At 36.6% G+C, this 23,426-nt stretch overlaps 1 protein-coding gene and 1 long non-coding RNA gene across 2 annotated transcripts in view; one reads left to right on the top strand and one right to left on the bottom strand.

Moving 5' to 3' along the window:
- The window catches only part of GRB14 (growth factor receptor bound protein 14), a 154,498-nt gene that overhangs the window by 9,713 nt on the left and 121,359 nt on the right, over positions 1 to 23,426 (top strand). The window lies entirely within an intron of this gene.
- LOC143676360 (uncharacterized) lies at positions 3,148 to 9,622 on the bottom strand. The gene is made up of 2 exons (XR_013172033.1): positions 9,377 to 9,622; positions 3,148 to 3,360 (listed from the first exon to the last, which is right to left on the bottom strand). It is a non-coding gene; the product is annotated as an uncharacterized LOC143676360 (long non-coding RNA).

Raw genomic sequence — 23,426 nt, 5'->3', positions numbered from 1 at the left:
CTTGGAGTTCTCCTTTTGGCATTCTAGATAATAGGTCAAAAGAAAAAGTAGGAAAGGGCCACAGGCTTTTGCCAAGGCAAGGGAACAGAAGAGAAAGGGGTCAGAGTCAATTTAGAACAGAAATGAGAGATCTGAGATAGAAATAGTATACTTAACTTTTTGCCCTTCCCCTTGGTCCCATCCATTTAATTTTTTTCAAAGCCACTGAGAAATAAACGCAAATAGGTTTTAAATCCATTCTTCTCTAAGTTACAAATGGTTTTATTCCAAAAGATCATTAATAAATTAGGTGTTTATTCACGTACATTTTCCATAGACATGATGTTATATGTGGTGATTAGGTTCTCAGGCCACTCAGTAAAAGCTTTTTTTGTTTTGTTTTGTATACTGCATGGCAGGGTCACATTTCATTATTTTTCCATGCGAGTATCCGTTATTGCTGCACCATTTGTTGAATTTTTTATTTTTGTTTGTTTTTGTTTGTTTTGCTTGCATGTTTGTTTGTTTTTTGGGAAGTGTATGAACTGGGAATCAAATCCGGATCTCTCACATGGCAGGTGAGAATTCTACCACTGAACTATCCTTGTACCCCCTTGTAAAAGCTTTTTAACTCATGATAGAGCCAAGAAATTACACCAGCAATATCCCAAGAATAGTTTTTTAATATTTTTAAAAGCATATTTTAATATTGTTTAATATTTTTAATATTGGAAAGATGTGAGTCAATATGACATGATTGAAGATGCTAGACTTGGAATGACCTAGTTTTTAATCTTATCCTGCTACCGATGTATGATGTGATAGGAGCCTATAGCCCGTACTTCTGGGCCTTAGAGCTTTAGTTTTATTCCATTTCAAGAGCAAGTCATTCTGAAGGCTCCTAAAGCACTAATAACTCCTGTGCAGTAGATTCAGGAATTTGCAGAGGCTTCTTTGGTCCCATTCACCCTAGAAGCTCAGTCTTTGCCTCTGTTTAAGTTTTTTCCACAAGGTTTCGGTACCTCCTTTGATAAAGAGCATGTTTGGGGTTCCATGGGAGCATGGGGCCCAGGAGCTACCTTTATGGACATGATGGGGGCAGGAGGGACAGGTAAAAGTAGAAATTATGCATGAAGGTTAGAGTCCAAATATTAGAGAATCAATATACTTAATCTGGGAGGGGCCAGGATAGTAGGTAAAGTTGAAATGCAGAACCAAATATTTAAACTTAGATGTAAGGATATGAGATTTGATGCGAACATTTGAGGCTGGCTTGGGTCCAATAAGCATTCGGCTCTGCTTGGCTTAAAGGTCCGAGGTGGTCACAGCCCCTAATCCTTCTCTAAATTCCTCTTGCTCTAGCCTCAAATAGTGCTCCTGACGAAATTAGAAAATCATTCACTTGGTTGCTCAAGCCACTCTCTCCCTTGTCTTTTGTCAAGTTCAACAAATTCCATCATCACAATTTATTTGAATCCATAAAACTTCTCCATCTCCACTGCTCCCATCCTGATTTAAGCCACTGTCTTCTCACCCACAGGAGCCTAGCAATTGGCCTCCTTGCTTCTACTTTAGCCAGTCTTGGTTCATTCTCCAGACACTTGTGCAGTGAACTTTTGAAAATATAGCTAAGATCATGTCACTCCCTGGTTGAAAAACTTTTGATAGCTTAGAGTAAAATTCCAACATCCTACCTTGGCCTCCAGGACTTTGCATGGTTTGGTCCCTGCCTGCCTCTTAAACCTCAACTATCTTCTACCCTTTTTGTTCGTTATACTCCAGCTACAATGGATGGGCCATGCACGCTGTTTGTGAATGTGAACCTGGCAAGCTCTTTCTACCTCTGGGCCTTTGCCTGGCTATTTTCTGTACGTGGAACCTGTTTCCCTGGCTCTGTACATAGCTGACTCCTTCTTATTCTTTAGGTCTCAGCAAAAGAGGCCTTCTCCCCCTAGTCTATCTGAAATAGAGTCCTCTCCACCTGATTATTTTTTCTCTCCCTTATCAAATTGCCCAGTTTATTTCCTTGACTGTATTTATAATTTTAATTATCTTATTGATCTATTTGGTCTAATTATTTATTATTTTTCTTTCCAGATAGATTATGTGGGGTTTGTTCACAGATTATCTAGGATTCACAGATTATCTAGGATTTATTTTTCTTAGGTCTTACCTAGTTGTTCAAAGAATAAATGAGCAAATGGATTTTTGAAGGTAGTTAAAAGAAATTTTATCAGTTGTTTTTTTTTTTTTAATTTCGGAATAATTTCACACTAACAGGACACCTACAAGATTAATACAAGCCCCATCAGAGAACTTCAACATGTTACCAACCCAGATACCTAAATCCTCCAACTTTTCAAGTTTTGCCACGCTTCCTGTATAATTCTCACTCTCTCTCCATCTGTTTATCTTCTTTACCTCCATTAAATTTTTTAAAAAGTATTCCCTATTCCATTAACAAAAATAAAATTATATGTTAGACTTCTGAATCCATTGGATTTTAGTAGTATGTATCTTTTGCTTCCATTATATACATATGCCATTTTGATCATGTGTGATGAAATTAATGGGGATATTTCTGATTTTATACTATTCTTATTTAACGGAACTATAAGCAAAGAGTGCTTGGTACTATACCTTCTAGTTTTTTGTGTATTAACAGAAATCCTCACATTTTAGAAAAATATGCATGGAGATCTTAATAGGTTTTATAATCTGAGGTTCTCAGAGCTAATAGTAGATCCTAGCAAATGTTTTAATGATTAAGCATTAATGGCATTGGTGAATATTTCAGGCCAGTGCTGATCACATGGAAATGGAGAAACATATATTTATTTATTTTTTATTATTATTTTTTTTTACATGGGCAGGCACCGGGAAATGTACCCGGGTCCTCGGGCATGGCAGGCAAGCATTCTTACCTGCTGAGCCACCGTGGCTCGAGAGACATATATTTCTTGAATATAATGAAGACTTTCTAAGGGGTATACAAACTCATGGATTTAAGCTAATCGGTTTCCAGATCCTTATCTTCCATTTGTAATTCTTCCTGAAATTTACCCTCCTGAGAACCACCTGTGTTCAAAATAACCCTTCAAACCTCCAGGGCATCACACATAGGGAATGCTTCCTTTAATGATCGATTAATCAAAGTACTGCGAATCAGAAGGAGTTCTTGTCTTTTTATTCCTTAAACATTGCTGTTAAGAGTGAAACATGGTTAGGAATGATGATTTTGGCCAGCGATGAAATGCTCTGAATTCAGGTGTATGAGGGTCTGATGGGACTGGTGGCCGTTTTCACTTTTCATTTATTGACTCCACTTCTTCCATCCCCTGACTGTTGTCAGATGATATATCACTCCAGAGAGAGAGTTCCCTAAGAATAAAGCAAAGAGTGCATAGGTGAGCAATATTGAATGCTGAAAATGGCCTTTTGTCATATAGTTAAATGCATTTTCTGTTCTTTTCAATACTTATTTGTAGGATGGTCGATAGGTGGAAGGAAATGCAACAACCAATACCTGATGTGGTATAGGTAGTCCTGCAGCTGAGGTTCCCTGTGAAGCAGACTCTGAGGTAGAGGTTTGCCTGCAGGGAGTTTATTGGGAAGAGCTATTGGAAACAGTACCCGGGGACTGGACAGAGGGAGAAGTTGGTGGTAGTGCAGCCACAGTAAAGGCCTCAGCTGAACCCATAGGAGCTCTGGAGCTGGGATGACTCTGCAGAATTGTTTGGAAGTAGGCAGAGGGGCTGGGCCTTTGTATCATTGCAACCACCAGTCATTGAATGTTGGCCACCCAAGAAGGGTCTAACCTTGGGCATGGTGGTTTCCTCTGCTGAGGGCAGTGGCAGGAAGGGAGGTTTGAGCACACCCTCCCCGTGGTTTACACCTGGAGTAGCTGGGTGAATGCGTGCTTCAGTCCTGAAGGGGCGGTTTGATGGTACACCACAGCTTCTGCTTCAGTTAATAAGTGATTCTTCTAAATGTAACTGAAATTCTTTCCAAGACTACCAAGCTAGTTGAATTAATTTTTTTTAGCGTATACCATTTGCCCTCATGAAAAGCAAGAAATTTTCATCATGATGATTGCTACAGTTTATGGAGCTGTTTCTACTTGCATACCTATTTTTATTTAATAATATCCAAAAGCTGGAAACCAGAGTTGGAAATATATACTTAGAATCACAAAAAGAATTCCATGCCTTTTCATCACTCTTCTCAGTTCATATGGAACTTGTAATCTTAGGAGCATATTTCTTAGTACTAATACAAATTAAGTACTGAGAAATAGTATATTAATTTAGCATCCAATATTTGTAGCATTATTATAATGGATATATTATCTTAGTTCTATATTATTTTAATTTTGATTTCTTTTAGTTCTTTCTCTACGATATAAACCATGATTGATTTTTTAGTGGTTTTTATTTTTTTTTTCTCAAAATGCACAGTGGTAATACCTTTATTTCAATTAGGAGTAACTTGGACCTACTCTGATAAAATACGTGTGCTTTGACTGATTGATTTGAGAGTGAGGACTGACTTTTCCAGTTGTTTGGTTGATATTTTCCTTAAATTGAATGAATGAAACTTTTGATGAAAATATATTTATAACAAATTATAGGAAAAAACATTTTATAAAAAAATTGGAAAGAAATCACATAAAGGCATGTTGGTTTGGCAACATAAATATGATAAAATTTTATGATAAAATTAACATTTTTCTCCCCAAAATTTTCTCAGCAAACTGTATTTAATGAAAGAGTAACAGATAATTAATGATAAAGTCTTGTTGATAAACTACCCAGAAATTGAGAAAATGGATGTATCTGATTGGGTAACAAATATTTTATAAGTCAAATGGTTTCCAATTCTTTTTTTTTTCCAGTCACATTATAGGAGGCCCTGATTGATTTACTAAATGATAGTAAAATTATATTTAATGTTTAAAAATAATTTTAATGCAGATGGAATTCAAAGATTGACACTGCCTTCCATTTCCACCTCCTCTTCTCTCCTCTCCTCTCTTACCCACCTTAATTTTTCTCTCTAGCACTTATCATCATCTGACATATGTTCACATAGCTATGTGCTTATTCTCTGCCTTTTCCCAATAGCACAGTAACTTTGCTTTGTATAGTGTTCAACCTTTAGCAGGTAGAACAATGCATGGCACTTCCTAATCTCTCAGTAAATATTTGCCTATGAAAGAGTGAATGAATAAATAAATGAATGGGAAAGAAGCAGAAAACTGGTTGTATTTCTAGGAAGATATAAGAGAACATTTGGGAATGTTTAAAATAAATAGTATAGTGCGCAAGGAAACTTAGGAAAGTGACGCTTAGTTTAGTTACTGAGAGGGGTCTGAATGTTGTCAGACTTAAGAGGTCCTAATTAGGATAAACAGTTGAGTATTGATTTATCACTATTAACACATTCTAAATTTTGATCATCCTTGCTCAGAATAAATTCTGTTCTTTTTCTTTTCCGTCTTACCTGCACATATCTGTCAGTTAAAAAGCATATATACTTTTTAGAGCTGAGTCTAGTAAAGGCTTTTTTATCAACCCACTTTCGCAGAGAAAGATTACTTTCATTCTTGGGAAGGGTGACATATGCATGTGAAACAGTATTCAGATGAAAAGGGTACCTTGGTATTACTTAACTGTGTATTGGCGAAATTCTGACTAGTATTTAGTTTCTTTTTAAAGGCTTTTTGCATTATATTACAGTACTCTTACTGTGCTATGCCAAGGAAATTAAGAGCACTTGGAACGCTCTGTAGGTCATTGGCTTGGGATCTTAGGTCACTGGGAACTTGATGTTTTGTTTTAATGACCTCATTTAGGCTGAACCTGCTTTTGTCTAAAGGCAGAAGGGCCCCTTTACAAAACCGTGTCTTCACCTTGGGGAGGATATGGGAGAGATTTAGAGAAAAGTGACTAAATATTTAGAGGTAATGAGTCACCTCCATATAAAGGGTAGTTAATAAATTATAACTGTAGTTGAGAAAGATGAAGAGCAGGCATAATTAAAGTCTCACATGGATTTAGTCACCAAATTCCATTATATCTGAGACAACTTTGAAATTTGGAGGCAGTTTTAAGAAAACTGAAAGAAAGACATGTTTACAGGCCCTGTAGCAGTTTTGGGGTCTTGTGCTTCAGCAAAGGCTTTGTGAAGACATTTCCAGAGGAGGTCACTCTTGTGGAATGGAGAACCTCCTTTCTCCTCCTTGAAGTGGGAGGAAATGATGTGTACATGCATATGTGGGGTGTGTGAGAGTTCCGGGAGGCCCATATGTGATGTGGTACATGACTGATAAAAATGATAAACACCTGGTAAAAATGAAAAATACCTCTCTGGGTATCATTTCTATTTAATGGAAAATATGGGAAAATTTTTTATTTTAAAACACACTACTGCATTTATGAGTAGAATGCACACTTTGCATGAATTCTGAAGTTGTTGCCGGTTATGCCCTGATATGGCAAGGCTTGTGTAATTTATTTCTTTTGCATTTGGATAATTCTGGTAGAAACATTTGAGAAGCATTAGTATTGTTTCTAGTTCTGTGAAAGTGACTTTTTGTATTCCTCAGAAGGGTAGATTATCTTCTCCCCTTTCTTCTCAACTAAGATTCTTTTTCTCTAGGGCGTCTTTGATTGTATTGGTACTATTGCATTTAATTGATGATGTTGGATTTTTAAATATTTGTAACATATCTTCTACTCTACTTTCTTCAGCTTGACAGGAAATTGCTCTCAGGAAAGACCACCCATTTCTGAAGACCTGCTTCTCTGCCCTTATTTTGATATCTCAGCATTTTTGGACCTTGTGACTGCTCTTTCCTTTTTGAAACACTTTATTTTCTTGAATTCCTCCTTTTACAGGACTCTATGGCATAATTTTTGTTTGTGTTCCTTATCCTGTATTGGTGTTTCTTACAGTTTTGTCTTTGCACTTTTTGTTTTTATTTTACTTTTACTGCTGGGGTGATCTCATCTACTCCTGTGGCCTCAATTACAGTATAAAAGGCGATGACTCTACCTTGTAAGTCTAGACTAGGTCTTTCTCCTCAGTTGCCTGCTATGTATCTTCAATTACACAGCCCGTAGAGACCTCAAACTCAACATACACCAAACCAAATCAATACTTAACTTATCCTCTTGAACTTGTTCTTTCTCTTATTTCTCTTCATTGGTAGTGCCATGCTCTCTACCTATTCAAAAAGTCAGAAATCTTAGTTTATCCTCGACTCCTCTCTCTCCTCATCCAATTGGTTACTAAGTGCTTTTGGAAAAACATCTCTTGAGTTTATCCACTCTTCACTTCCTCTCTGCCACAGCCCCAATTCACACCAAATCATCTCTTTCATAATTACTTTGTCTCCTCACTGATTACTCTATTTTTAGTACTGTTTTATTCCTAGAAGTATAATATGCTTTTTTCAGTTGATGAGGAAAAAGTCACATAATGTGAAAGTATCCATTTTAAAGTATACTATTCAGTGGTTTTTAGTGAGTGTATTGATAATGTTGTATAACCATCACCTCTATCTAGTTCTAAAGCATTTTCATCACCTCAAAGGGAAACTGCATAGCCATTAAGCTGTCACTTCCCATTCTATCCTATCCCTACTCTGAGACCACTAATCTGCTTTCTTTCTTTGGATTTACGTACCCTGGATATTTCATATAAATGGAATCATACAATATGTGACCTTTGTGTCTAGCTTCTTTCAATTAGTATAATGTTTTTGAAGTTCATATTATAGCATGTAATCATTTGCTTTTTTTAAAATACAGTTTTATTGAGATGAATTCACATATCATGTAAACATTCAAAGTGTACAATCAGTGGTTCACAGTGTCATCATATAGTTGTGCATTCATCATGACAATCAATTTTTGAACATTTTCATTACTCCAAAGACAATAGAAATAAGAATAAAAATAAAAGTAAAACAAAACACCCAAAATACCCATGTTCCCTACCCCCCATTATTTATTTATTTATATTGCCATTATTTTCTTACTCATCTATCCATACACTGGATAAAGGGAGTATCAGTCACAAGGTTATCACAATCACGTGGTCACACTGTTAAAACTATGTAGTCATACAATCATCTTCAAGAATTAAGACTAGTGGATTACAGTTCGACAGTTTCAGGCATATACCAATACACCAAAAACTGAAAAGGAATATCTCTATAATGCATAAGAATAACCTCCAGAATGACCTCTTGAGTCCATATGAAATCTCTGAGCGCTGAAACTTAATTTTGTGTCATTTCTCTTTCCCCTTGTGGTCAAGAAGGCTTTCTCAATCATATGATGCCAGGCCAGGCTCGTCCCTGAGAGTCAGGTCCCATGTTGCCAGGGAGATTTATACCCCTGGGAGTCATATCCCATATAGTGGGGAAAGCAGTGATTTCACCTGCCAAGTTGGCTTAGAGAGACAGGTCACATCTGAGCAACAAAAGAGATTCTCTGGTGATGACTCTTAGACATAATTGTAAGTCTCCTTTGAAGGAATAAGTTTATAAGGGCAAACCCCAGGGTTGAGGGCTTGGCCTATTAAATTGGTAGTCCCCAATACTGTTGTGAGTATCAGGTCTTCCCCAGGTGGGGAAATTTAATATATATCCACCTTTTCTACAGTCCCTCAAGGGGTCTTTGCAGATACTTTTTTATTTTCTGCCCAGATAACTCTGGAATGTGTTGGGGCATCATATTAACCTGTACAGACCAACAAGTTTCCATGTGTTATGGTGTTTGAATAAACTGAAAAAAAAAAGGATAACATTGACTATATTTTAAAACTTCACCTTCTGCGTGAGACTAAAGGAAGAGATATTTATTTGGTGCAAAATGTTTATTTTCCGTAGCATACTATCTAATTTAACTTGTAAGGTCAGTTTATTCAAACACCATAACTACATGGAACCTTGACTAGGGAATCCAATATCATCCTTTACCCTGTAGTCTGATTTACCTTACTCCAACCAAGTCTACTTCATATCTCTAATTGAAGTCCAATTTCTTTTTCAACTTTTTTAAACAGTTGGATTAATGCCAACTTTTATTGCTGTAGAACCCTAGCTCTGAGTCTCAGTGTCACACAGATACCCAAATTTCTAGGAAATAACCAGGTTATGCACATATCATAATTTAGAAATAACAGTTTCAACTCAGAAATAGATGTGGCTGCTTTAAAAGCTTACAATCTAGGAACCTTTACAGTAAGCCTTCCCCTGATAACCTATGCTCTCAAATTCAATTCTCAGTTTGCACATTATAGTTAGTCCATATTAGTGAGGCATTATAATCTGTCCTTTCTTTTCTGGCTTATTTCACTCATCATATTGTCCTCAAGGTTCATTTACCTAGTTTCATGCCTTACAACTTCATTCCTTCCTGCAGCCACTCAGTGTTCTATTGTATGCAAACACTACAGTTTTCTTCTGTTCTTCAGTGTAGCTTAGGCAGCCTCCATCCATTGCATGCTGTGAATACTGCCGCCATAAACCCCAGTGTGCAAATGTTACATTCGTAACCCTGCCTTCAGATCTTCCAAGTATATTATACCTAATAATGGGGTTGCAGGATCCTATGGCAACCCTATACTTAGCCTCCTGTGGAGCCACCACACTGCCCTCCAGAGGAGCTGCACCTCTCTACTTTCCTACCAACAGTGAATAGGTATATTTCTCTCTACATTTTCTCCAGAGCTTGTATCTTTCGGTTTATTTTTAAACAGTTTTATTCACACATCACATGATACATCTTGGAACTTGCCCTTATGAAACTTATTCCTGCATAGGAGAAGCTAAGCCTACTTAAAATTATGCCTAAGATTCCTAAGTAAATAATCAATGGTTGCCAGTATAATCACATTGTTATGCATCCACCACCACAGTCTAGATGAGGGCATTTCCATTTCTTCCACAAAGAAAGAAGAAGAGGAAAAAAATGAAGAATAATAAAAAGGAGAAAGACAACAGCACCAAGAATCATCCCATACCCCTCCCTTATATCCCCCTCTTATTGACATTTAGCTTCGATATATTGCCTTTGTGACATTTAATGGAAGCATATTACAATGTTACTGTTAACTATAGACTGTAGTTTGCACTGATTGTATTTTTTCCGTATACCATCCCGCTTTCAACACCTTGCACTGTAGACGTTCATTTGTTCCCCCGACATGAAAACATTCTTACATTTGCAATTCAGTCACCATTGTTGATCACTCTAGCCTTCGCCAAATTATACCGTACAGTTTTATCTTCTCTCTTTCCTTCGGGTGTCATACATGTCCTTAGCCTTCCTCTTTCAGCCATACTCATACTCGGCTTTGTTCAGTGTACTTATGATATTGTGCTACCATCAGATAATATTATGCTGTCCATTTCTGGATCTTTACAATCAATCTGTTGAACATTATATACTCCTCAGCATCAAATGCTCAATCTCTACCCTCTTTCTACCTCCTAATAACCAATTTTAGTTCTTAGAGTTCCCTCATTAGTGTTTGTTCATATTAATGAGACCATCCAGTATTTGTCATTTTCTTTCTGGCTAATTTCATTCAACATAATGTCCTCAAGTTCACTCACTTTGTTGTAGGCATTATTACTCTATTCTGAGATATTTTATCTTATTTTTTCTCTCTTTTTACCTTTAAAAAGTCTTCATTTCTACACTCCTCTCCAGACCTCTCCTGTCTTTGGCTGTCTGACTGCAGTGCTACCTTTAGTATTTCCTATACAGCTGGTCTCTTGTTCACAAACTCTCTCAGTATCTGTCTGGAAATATTTAAAACTTTCTGTCATTTTTGAAAGAAAGTTTTGCTGGATATAGAATTCTTAGTTGGCAATTTTCTCTTTCAGTATCTTAAATATATCATACCACTACTTTCTTGCCTCCATGATTTCTGCTGAGAAATCACATATTCTTACCAAGTTTCCCATGTATGTGATGGATCACTTTTTTCTTGCTGCCTTCAGAATTCTCTCTTTTTCTTTGACATTTGACAATATGATTAGTAAGTGTGTTGGAATAGGTGTATTTGGATCTATCCTGTTTGTGGTACACTGCACTTCTTGGATCTTTAATTTTATGTCTTTCATAAGAGGAGGGAAATTTTCAGTGATAATTTCCTATTTGTTCTTTCTACTCCTTTCCTTCTCTTCCCCTTCTGGAATACCCATAACATGTATATTTGTGTGCCTCTTGTTGTCATTCAGTTCCCTGAGTCCTTGCTCATGTTTTTCCATTCTTTTCCCTGTCTGTTCTTTTACATGTAGAATTTCAGATGTCCTGTCCTCTGTTCATTAATATTTTCTTCTACTTCTTCAAATATGCTGTTGTAAGTCATCTCTTCTGTATGCCTTTCATTCTACCATTTGTTTTTTCAAACTTTTAAGTTCTTCTTTATGGTTATCCAATATCTTCTTTATATCCTTCATATCTTTTACCATATCTCCCCTCAACTCGTTGATTTGATTCTTGAACTGATTTAGTATGTTTGCTTAAATATCTCTAATTAGTTTTTTCAACTCCTGTATCTTGTTCAGAGTGTTAGTTTGTTCCTTTGACTTGGCCATATTTTCATTTTTTCTAGTGTGACTGATAATTTTTTCCTGGTGTCTAGGTATCTGATTTCTTTGATCAGTTTATTCTTGAGATTGTTTTCACTATTTTACCTAGGGTTTTTTGTTGGTTGGCTTTGTTCTCTATCTGTTCTTTGGCATTCAGCTTATTCTAGACCTCTAGCATAGCTTCTGTTCAACTGATCAGAATTTCACAGCTCTTGTTTTTCCAGTTCTTGCTCTGCCTTTATGGAACCTCTCTTTTGAGGAGGGTTTTCCCAGATATGATTGACCCTGGTGAGATTTTCCCAGACAATACAGGCCCAGGTCCTAGGAGTAGGGTGTAGTAGTTATCAAGTTTTCCTGAGGATGAGACTGAGCAGGTTGTCAGACTTTTCTATGGAGCCTCTACACTCTGTACTTTTCTTGTCCTGTCCAGCAGCTGGTATTGGTCAGCCCACAACTCCCTACCAGAATAAAGTGTTGCAATGCCTTTAATTCTCAGCAGATCTTGTCCTTGGCAGGGACTTCGTTGAGACAGAGGCAGAGATGGAAGGCAAGTTAAACTGTTTCTGGTTCCCAGCCGCTTGAATCTGAATTCTCTGAAATAGAACCACCAATGAGCCCCCCCCCTCCCCTTTTCTTGGGGAAGATATGCTTTTTAGAGAATTACCTCCTTCACTTGACTTATTACTTTATCTCTCAGACCTATCTTAACTCGGCCCTTCCATGTCAGCACTGACAATTGAAAATGCCCGAGGTTTTCTCTAATGAACTACTTTGAATACTTTTTTAAAAAGGAAGAAAAAGAGTAAAATAAAATAAAATCCCTTTTCAGAGCAAGTCCCCAGCCTCTAACTTTTGCCAGTTGAGAGCCATAATTGGTACCCAGCTCTATGGGTCCCTTTTTCTTCGGGCACAGCCCTTTTTCATTGTTCTGAGCTCAGCAAACTCCAATAGACTCTGTTTTTTTTTTTCATTGTCAGCCCCATTTCCTCTCAGTTGGAAGATACCTCAGGGTTGGTTTCGCTGGGTTTATCTGTGCTTGGAGCTTCTATTCAGCAGTCCACATTTGTTAATTAAAACCACATTTGGTTTTAATTAACCTTCCCTTGCTTCTAGTAGAGACTGCTGCTTTTTCCCACCGGGCAGTGTCTTCAATAGCTTGCCATGCCATGGGGGAGGGGCACCAGACTGCAGTTTGGGGGCTTTACTTATGGTTCAGTGCAATGTTCTCAGTTGTTCTACCCACTCCAGACTGGTGTATGACATATGTCCAGTCACGGATGTCCCCCAGACAGTTGTTCCAGACCATTCCTGGCTGTTTACTAGCTGCTGTAGAGGACAAACTAAATTCCACACCACCCTCTGTCACCATCTTGCCTCTCTTCCAATCATATTCTTTTAATTATGAAATATTTCAAACATTAAGAAGTTAAAGAAATCAAGAGTGTTCATGCATGATAGCTCTCCATGCCTTTGTACACAATCCTGCTTCTGTTCTCTTTCCTCCCTAAAGAAGGAAAGCCACCATTCTGAAGTTGGTGTCATGTCCTTCCATATTTTTATCCTGTTGCAACATAGAGCAATCTATTGTGTTTTACTAATTTATGTAAATGTATATATGCATCTCTGAAACTTGCTGTTTTCATTCAACATTTTTGACTAATCCATTTTAATGAATGTAAATCTAGTTATTTTAAATTTTATTTCATTATATGGATGCCTTACAATTATCCATTCCTCATTAAAGAAAATTGAGAATCCTTTCAATTTCCATCATCACAAACCATGATGTAGTAAAAATTCTAGTGCCTTATGTGCAAGGATTTCTCTACTGAATGTATTTAGTAGAATTCTCTACTGTACGTAATTAGGGATGAAATTGCTTGGCTGTAGAACAGGTGCATGTTAAGTTTTATTAGATATTACCAATTTGCTCTCCAGCAGCATTATATGCTTCTCCATTTCCTCACTTTCTAATCAATAACTGGTATTTTCACAATTTAATTTTTTTCCTAATGTGGTGAGTGTAATGAAATTTAATTACCGTTTTTACTTTACCTTGATTACTTGAAAGGTTGAGCATCTTTTCGTTTCTTTCTTAGCCATTCATATTTTTTGCTCTGTGAATTATCCATATTATTCTACTGGATTCTTTGTCTTTTACTTATTTATTTGTAAGACTCCTTTATGTAGTCTGCATATTGGTTCTTTTATAATTAAAAGCACTGCATTTAACTTCTCAGTAATTGTGGCTTATCTTAGCTTTTTTTGCGGTGTCTCTTATGATTCAGAATATATATTTTTTAATTTAGTTAAATCTAGCTTTGTACTTTATTGTGCAATATTTGATAATTTATTTCCCTCCTGTTTATCTTGAAGATTTTTTCATTTAAATATTTAACATTTTACTTCACATTTGGGTCATTAAGACAGCATGATTTATTTAAATGTCATAAGAATCTAATTTTTTCCAATCAAACAAATGTGATTAAACTAGCACCATTTATTAAGTGAATTGTCTCTTTTTTTCCCAAAGCTTTTTTCCTAAATTTTTAAAAAATTGTGAAATATAACATATACAAAAAGCATTAAATTTCCAAATACATTTTAAAAAGTAGTTGTAGAACAGATTTTAAAGTTTGGTGTGTGTTACAGTTCCACGATTTTTTATTTTTTCGTCTAGCTGCTCCAAGACACTAGACACCAAAAGAAATATCAATATAATGATTCAGAAGTCATACTCATTTGTTAAATCCTATCTTCTCTGTTCTATTCCTCCTTCTCTTTAAATAACATATATACATAAAAGTGATAAATTTCAAAGTGTATTGCAACAATTAGTTGTAGAACAGATTTCAGAATTTGGTATGGTTTACAATTCCACAATTTTAGGTTTTTATTTCTAGCTGCTGGAGACTAAAAGAAATATCAGTATAATGATTCAGCATCATACTTATTTGTTAAAAACCTGACCTTTTCTGTATAACTGCACCATCACCTTTGATCTTTCTCCCACTCATTAGGGCTGTTTGGGCTATGCCCATTCTAACTTTTTCATGTTGGAGGGGGCTGTCAGTAATATGGGATGGGGGATGGAACTAGTTGATGTTCTGGAAGGGCTGGCCCCTCGACATTTCAGGACTTATCTTTTCCATGGACCCATCTGGAGGTTGTAGGTTTTGGAAAGTTATCCGAGTGCATGGAACCTTTGTAGAATCTTACATAGTGCCCTAGGTATTCTTTAGGTTTGGCAGGAATGGTTTTGGTTAGGGTTTGGCAATGTCTGTCTGAAGCATGTGTAAGAGTGACCTCCAGAGTAGCCTCTCAGCTCTGTTTGAAAACTCCCAGCCACTGATGCCTTATTTGATACACTTCTTTCCCCACTTTCGGTCAGGATGGCATTACTGATCCCATGGGGCCAGGGCCAGGTTCATCCCTGGGGGTCATTTCCCACACTGCCAGAGAGACTTTCATCCCTTCCCCAAAGCTTTTTAATGCTCTTTGTTCATGTATCAAGTTCTCATTTTTATAGGTAGAAGTGATAATTTTAAAGGGCAAATAAGCTGATGTTATTCTTCTCTTATTAAAACCATTCCTTTGATCCTTTGTCTCTTTTCAGATACTGGTCAAAGTGTTTAATGGGGCTCTTGGGGTGCTGAATAGCTGGATCATGTCTCTAATCACCCCCCAACTCTTCCTAAAGCTTTGTGTGAATGCCACATCCAATTTCTTTAAGTTTTTTATTTGTCATTTTTTCTGTTACCTCAGTGTGGGTCAGCATTTACGTAAGAGTTTCTATCTTCTTGTATCTTTCTTTTCCTTAATCTTTAAATAGCTAACCTCCAGAATGTCTGTTTGAAGACTTAGCTGAGAGAAGGCTTCTCTCTCCCTACTAGATCTCCCTTAATTGTCCTATTTAGGGACAGTCTACCAGGCTAGTGGTCATACTTAATTTTTAGTTTGTTTACTTTTCAGGGTTCCACTATTCAAAAGCTTTCTTAGGGCAGTAGGAGCCATGCTTGGTTATTGTTCTAGTTTGCTAGCTGCCAGAATGCAATATACCAGAAACGGAATGGCTTTTAAAAAGGGGGAATTTAATGAGTTGCCAGTTTACAGTTCTAAGGCCGAGAAAATGTCCCAATTAAAACAAGTCTATAGAAATGTCCAATCAAAGGCATCCAAGGAAAGATACCTTGGTTCAAGAAGGCCATTGAAGTTCAGGGTTTCTCTCTCAAGTGAGAAGGCACATGGTGAACACAGTCAAGGCTTCCCTCTTGGCTGGAAGGGCATATGGCGAATACAGTGTCATCTGCTAGCTTTCTCTCCTGGCTTCTGGTTTCATGAAGCTCCCCAGAAGGTGTTTTCCTTCTTCATCTCCAAAGGTCACTGGCTGGTGGACTCTCTGCTTCATGGTGCTGCAGCATTCTCTGCTCTCTCTGAATCTCTCATTCTTCAAAATATTTCCTCTTTTATAGGACTCCAGTAAACCAATCAAGATCCACCCAAATGGGTGGAGACATGTCATCCCCTAATCCAGTTTAACAATCATTCTTGACTAAATCACATCAGCCAGGGAGATGATCTCATTACAGTTTCAAATATACAGTATTGAATAGGAATTGTTCTACCTTTATGAAATGGGATTTATATTAAAATATGGCTTTTCTTTGGGGGCATACTTCCTTTCAAACCAGCACAGTTATCATTGCATTTCCAGACCCTAGCACTGTGCCTGGCACATAGTAGGTCCTGAAAACACTGTCTGAACAGATGGTCCAGATAACACTCTCATCCACAGTAGGATTCATCTCTAGAGTATCTGATAGATGATCATCCATACAGTCTATTTAAACATTTTCAATGATAAAGAGCTTGTGTCGATCAATATTTATGTAAAGGCTCTCTCATGAATTGCATGTAAACCAAGTTCATGTAAACTTTCTAGAAAAAAACTTAAATGCAAGCTATTTTGCAGGACTTTACATTTATCCATGTTTAAATCTCAATTTTGATCCATTATTTCAGCATGTCAGGATATTATTGAATCTTATTCTTTAGTAATAATAATTGTCCTTCTCAGCTTTGTGTCATATGCAGGTTGATATATATAATGCTAGGGTCTTCCTTCAAAGGTGACAGACAGAGCTTGCCACCCTAGCCTGCCTTCAAGGATATTGCTAATGGGTTAGCCAAGACTTTGATTAAGTTTTCTCAACATGTTCAAATTCATTCAATTACTGTTTATTGAGTGCCTTCTTAGTGCTAGCCATTTTGTTTGGTGTATGTGCAACCATACAATCATTCTAGTTTTGGTGGCATGTCATGAAACACTTTCTCATTTATCCTTTAGAAATCAAGATATTTTCAATCTTAGATATTCCTTCAATTTATGTAGTTTGAGGCCTGTTTAGAAAAATATCAGCTTAGTTATTATTGTCTATTATCATTAGAATTTAGCCTGTCCTTACATTGTAGTAGACAGTTGTTAAGTTTTATGATATTCCCCTTTCCCAATACCTCAGTGAGGTAGATACAATTACCATGTCTGTCTTACAGAGGAAGGCATTATATTTAAGGAAGGTTAAATTATTTGATCAAAATTATACATGTAGGAAGTAGAAGAGCCAGGATTCAAACTCACACTGCCTTTTATTAGTGAGATTGGAAGGCTCCTGATGACCCAACCAACCAGCCTTCTTCCTTCCATTCTTTCTTCCTTCCCTCCCTCCCTCCCTTCCTTCCTTCCTTTTTAATTTAATGAAAACATTTTTAAAAAGGACTCTTTTAGTAGACAGGCCCATACTATGAATAATATTACAGGGTAGAATTCTAGAGGTAGGCATTGCTGAGACATTCTTTTCCATGGTTTAACCAATGTTCTGATGGAAGACAACTTGTTTTAGATTTATCCAAAGATTCTTTTCACTTAATATTTGTTTGGGAGTTGTGATACTTTACAATTTTCAAGATACTTTCAAATAGGTTATCATCTTTTAAAATGATTTTAACAACTGAATAGTGGATGAATTTCGTCAATTTTATAGACGAAAAATAGGGTTAAAAAACAAAAGGAGAGATGTTTATCTGGTGGAAAATTTATATTTTGGGTAGCATATTATCTAATTTAACTTGTATGGTCAGTTTACTTGAACACCACAATTACATGGAATCTTTTTTTAAAAAATATTTTTATTGACTAATCTTCACAGAGTCCATACATGGTGTACAATCAGTGGCATACAATATCATCACATAGTTTCACATTCATCACCATGATCGTATTTTAGAACATTTGCATCAGTCCAGAAAAAGAAATAAAAAGAAAAAAACTCACATCCCATACTCCTTACCCCTCCCTCTCTTTGACCACTAGTATTTCTATCTACCCTATTTATTTTACTCCTTATCCCCCATATTATTTATTTATTTTTTATCCATATTTTTAAACTCATCTATCCATACTCTGGGTAGAAGGAGCATCGATACAAAGTTTTCACAATCACACTGTCACATTTTAAAAGTGATATCTTTATACAATCATCTTTAAGAATCAAGGCTACTGAAACACAGCTTAACAGTTTCAGGTACATCACTGTAGCCACTCCAATACAACATAAACTAAAAAGGAATATCCATATAATGCATAAGAATAACCTCCAGGATAACCTCTTGACTCTGAAATCTTTCAGCCACTGAAACTTTATTTTGTCTAATTTTTCTGTTCCCTCTTTTGGTCAAGAAGGATTTCTCAATTTCTTGATGCTGGTTTCCAGCTCATCCCAGGAGTTCTGTCCCATGTTGCCAGGAAGATTTAGACCCCTGTGAGTCATGTCTCATGTAGGGAAGAGGGCAATGAGTTTACCTGCTGAGTTGGCTTAGAGAGGACACATCTGAGCAACAAAAGATGTTCTCTGGGGGTGACTCTTAGGCAACATTTTAAGTGAGCTTAGCCTATCCTTTGTAGGAATGAGTTTCATAGAGGCAAACCCCAAGATTGAGGGCTGAGCCTATTGATTTGATTGTCCCCATTGCTTGCAAAAATATCAGAAATTCTCCAAATGGGGAAATTGAATATTTCCTTCTTTCTTCCCAGTCTCCCAAGGGGTCTTTGCAAATACTTCTTTATTCACTACCCAAATTACTTTGGGATAACAGGGCATCACACTAACCTGGACAAACCAGCAAGATCTCATGCCCTATTCAAAATTCCATGTACTTACAGTGTCTAACTAAACTGACCATATAAGTTAAATTAGGTAACGTGCTACCCAAAATACAAATTTTGCACCAAACAATCATCTTTCTCTTTGGTCTCATACAAAATTTGAAGCTCTCAAATATGGACAATATCATCCTTTACCCTTTATTCTAATCTACTGTAGTCCTGTCCGGATCATCTTCCTTCATATCTCTAGTCGAAGTCTGCTCATTTTTCAAGGTTTAAAACAGTTCCTGTTTGGGTACTGCTGACTTTGATAGCTGCAGAGCTCTAACTCTGAGTCTCAGGTGTCACATAAATGCCCAGAGTTTCTGGGAATGATCAAGTTATATATAAACAGCTCAGGACTTCAAAATTAAGAAATAACAGTTACAACTCCTGAATATATATGACTGCTGTAAGAGCTTACAATCTAGCACTCTTTACAATAGGTCCCAACCTGATAACCCATACTCTTGACTTCAGTTCACTGAGTTTTTGTATTATAGTTAGTCCATATGAGTGAGGCATGATAATATTTGTCTTTTTTGTTTCTGATGCTTCGTTCAACATACAGTCCTTAAGGTACATTCACCTTAAAGTGAATGAAATTTCCTCACAACTTCATTCCATCTTGTGGCTGCTCGGTAGTCCATTGTATGTATATACCATAGTTCCCCCTTCCATTCCTCAGTTGTTGTACCCTTAGGCCACCTCCATCCATTGTGAATTGCCATAAACACCAGTGTGCAAATGTCCATTCCTGTCCCCACACTCAGTTCCTCCAAGTATATACTGAACCACTGGGTTTCAGGATCATATGGCAACCCCACTCCTAGCCTCCTGTGGAACCACCACACTAGACTCCAAGGGGCTGCAGCTCTCAGTTTCCTTTCCAACAGTGAACATTTTCTCTAGCACTTGTTACTCTCTGTTCTTTCTTTGCATTTCCTCTAGCACTTGTTACTCTCTGTTCATTTTTAAACAGTTTTATTGACACAGTATACAATCTAACCTAAGTGTATAGACATTCCTTTACCACCATAACCTATATGAAGACATTTCCTTTTCTTCCACAAAGAATTCGTACTCCTCCCCCATGCTTACCCGCTTGTTGACATTTAGCTTTGACATAATGCCTTTGTTACATTCAGTGGAAGCATATTACATTGTTACTGTTGACTGTAGACCCTAGTTTGCATTGATTGTACTTTTTCCCATGTACCATCCATTATTCATTTGTTCTCCCTCATGGAAAACGTTTTTTTATTTATGCATTTAATCACCATCGTTGTCTACCGTCTCAGTCTTTATCCTCTATCTTTCCTTCTAGTTTCATATGTCTCTCAGCCCTTCTCCCTCAACCAGGCTTATACTCAGCTTCATTCAGTGTACTTATTGCTGCAATCAGGTAGTAGTACTATGTATGCATTTCTGAATTTTTGCAATCTGTCCTGTTGCACGATCTGTATTCCTTCAGCACCAGATGCCCAATCTCTATCCTGTTTCTATCTCCTGGTAACCTGTGTTCTTAACTTCAACTCTCAAAGTTCACACATTAATGTTAGTTTGTATTATTGAGACCACACAGTATTTATCCTTTTGTTTCTGGCTAATTTCACTCAGCATAATGCCCTCAAGGTTCATCTACATTGTTACATGCTTCGTGACTTTATTCTCTTTTACAGCTTCATAATATTCCATTGTATGTATATACCACATCTTGTTTAGCCCCTTATCTGTTGATGGACATTTGGACTTTTCCATCTCTTGGCAGTTGTTAATAATGCTGCTTTAGTTTGCAAATGTCCATTTGTTTCCTTGCCTTGAGTTACACGTAATAATGAGATTGCTGGATCATATGGCAATTCTCTAGCTTTCTGAGGAACTGCCAAACTGCTTCCAGAGTGGTTGTACCATTTTATATTCCCACCAACAGTGGATAAGTGTATCTCTCCACATTCTTTCCGGCACTTGTTTGTTTTCTGTTTTTTTTCTTATTTTTTTGGTAATGGCCATTCTAGTGGGTGTCAGATGATAGCTCATTGTGGTTTTGATTTGCATTTCCCTAGTATCCAGGAAAGTTGAGCATCTTTTCATGTGCCTTTTAACCATTTGTATTTCCTCTTCTGAGAAGTGTCTATTCATGTCTTTTGCCCATTTTTAAATTGGGTTGTTTGTCTTTTTGTTATTGAATTGAAAAATCTCTTTAAATTCTGGATACTAACCCTTATCTGATTTGTGGTTTCCAAATATTGTCTCCCATTGCATAGGTTGCCTTTTTACTTTCCTGACAAAGTTCTTTGCTGTGCAAAAGTGTTTAATTTAGAGGAGTTCCCATTTATCTATTTCTTTTTTCAATGCTTATGCTTTGGGTGTAAGGTCTAGGAAACTGACTCTTATTATGAGATTTATAAGTATTTCCCTACAGTTTCTTCTAAAAGTTTTATGGTCTTAGCTATAATGTTTAGGTCTTTGATCCATTTTCAGTTAATTTTTATATGGGGTGTGAGATATGTATCTTCTTTCATTCTTTTGCATATGGATATCCAATTCTCCAAACACCATTTATTAAAGAGGCTGCTCTCTCCCAGGTGGGTCGGCTTAGCTGCCTTATCAAAGATGAATTGTCTGTAGATGAGAGGGTCTGTTTCTGAACACTCAATTCCATTGGTCAGAGTGTCTCTCTTTATGTCAATAACTCCTGTTTTGACCACTCTAGCTTTGTAATATGCTTTAAAGTCAGGTAGTGTAAGGCTTCCCATTTCATTTGTCTTTTGCAAGATGTTTTTAGCTCTTTGGGACCTAAATAAATAAATAAAAACCAAAATAAATTTGGTTATTTTTTTTTTCTATTTCTGCAAATGAAGTTGTTGGGATTTTAATTGGTATTGCATTGAAATTATAAATTGATTTTGGTAGTCTTGACATATAAACTATATTTAGTCTTCCAGTCCATGAATATGGTATGCCCTTCCATTTATTTAGGTTTCCCATGATTTCCTTTAGCAATTTTTTGTAGCTTTCTGTGTGTAAGTCTTTTGTATCCTTAGTTAAATTTAGTTCTTAATATTTGATTATTTTGGTTGCTGTTGTAAATGGAAATTGTTCTTGATTTCCTTCTCAGATTGCTCATTACTAGTGTATAGAAACACTACTGATTTTTGGATGTTGATCTTGTACCCTGCCACTTTGCTATACTCATTTATTAGCTCTAGTAGCTTTACTCTAGATTTTCAGGATTTTCGACATATAGTATCATATCATCTGCAAACAGTGAGATTTTACTTTTTCCTTTACAATTTGAATGCCTTTTATTTCTTTGACTAATTGCTCTGGCTAGAACTTCCAGCACAATGTTGAGAAACAGTGGTGACAGTGGGCATCGTTGTTTTGTTCCTGATCTTGCAGGGAAAGCTTTTAGTCTTTCCTCATTGAGAATGGTGTTACCGTTGGGGTTTTCATATATTCCCTTTATCATGTTGAGGAATTTCCCTTCTATTCCTGTCCTTTAAAGTGTTTTCATCAAGAAAGGATGTTGAATTTTGTCAGATGCCTTTTCTGCATCGATTGAGATAATCATTTGATTTTTCCCTTTTGATTTGTTGATATGGTATTAATTGATTTTCTTTTGTTGAACCATCTTTGCATACCTTGAATAAATCCCACTTGGTCATGATGTATAATTCTTTATGTGCTGATAGATTCTATTTGCAAGTATTTTGTTGAGGATTTTTTTTTTTTTTTTTTTTTAAAGGAAAGACAGAGAGAAGGAAGGAAGGATAGAAGGAAGGAAGGAAGGAAGAAAGGGAAACATCTTTAAACATTTTCTTGTTTTATTGTATTTTGTTTTTTTTGTTACATGGGCTGGGGCCGGGAATCGAACCGAGGTCCTCCGGCATAGCAGGCAAGCACTTTGCCCGCTCAGCCACCGCGGCCCGCCCTGTTGAGGATTTTTGCATCTATATTAATTTAAGAGCTTGGTCTGTAGTTTTCTTTCCTTGTAGTATCTTTGTCTGGCTTTGGCATGAGGGTAATAATGTTGGCATCATAGAATGAGTTAAGTATCTTTCCCTCTTCAATTTTTGAAGAGTTTGAGCAGTATTGATATTAATTCTTTCTTGAATGTTTTGTAGAATTCACATGTGAAGCCATCTGTTCCTGGACTTTTTTTTGGGGGGGAGCTTCTTGATGACTGATTCAATCTCTTTATTTGTGATTGGTTTATTGAAGTCATTTATTTCTTCTTAAGTCACTTTTGGTTGTTCATGCCTTCCTAGGAAGTTGTCTCTCTCATCTCTTTTGTCTAATTTATCAACATATAGTTGCTCATAGTATCCTCTCATAACTTCTTTCTTTCTGAGTGGTCAGTGGTTGTTTCCTCTTCCATTTCTGATTTATTTATTTGCATCCCCCTCTCTCTTTTTTTTGTCAACCTAGCTAAGGGTACATCATTTTTTTTTTTTTTTATTTTCTCAAAGAACCAGCTTACTGGTTGTTGATTTTCTCATTTGTTTTCATGTTTTGGATTTCATTTATTTTTGATCTAATCATTATTTTTTTTCTTCTTTTTGCTTTGGGGTTAGTTTGCTGTTCTTTCTCTAGTTCTTTCAAGTAAACAGTTAATTCCTCAATTTT

Source organism: Tamandua tetradactyla, chromosome 3 (assembly GCF_023851605.1).
Source record: "Tamandua tetradactyla isolate mTamTet1 chromosome 3, mTamTet1.pri, whole genome shotgun sequence".
NCBI classification, from domain to species: domain Eukaryota; kingdom Metazoa; phylum Chordata; class Mammalia; order Pilosa; family Myrmecophagidae; genus Tamandua; species Tamandua tetradactyla.
The sequence above is the reverse complement of the archived record's forward strand: the minus strand, read 5'-3'. Positions and strand labels throughout refer to the sequence as shown.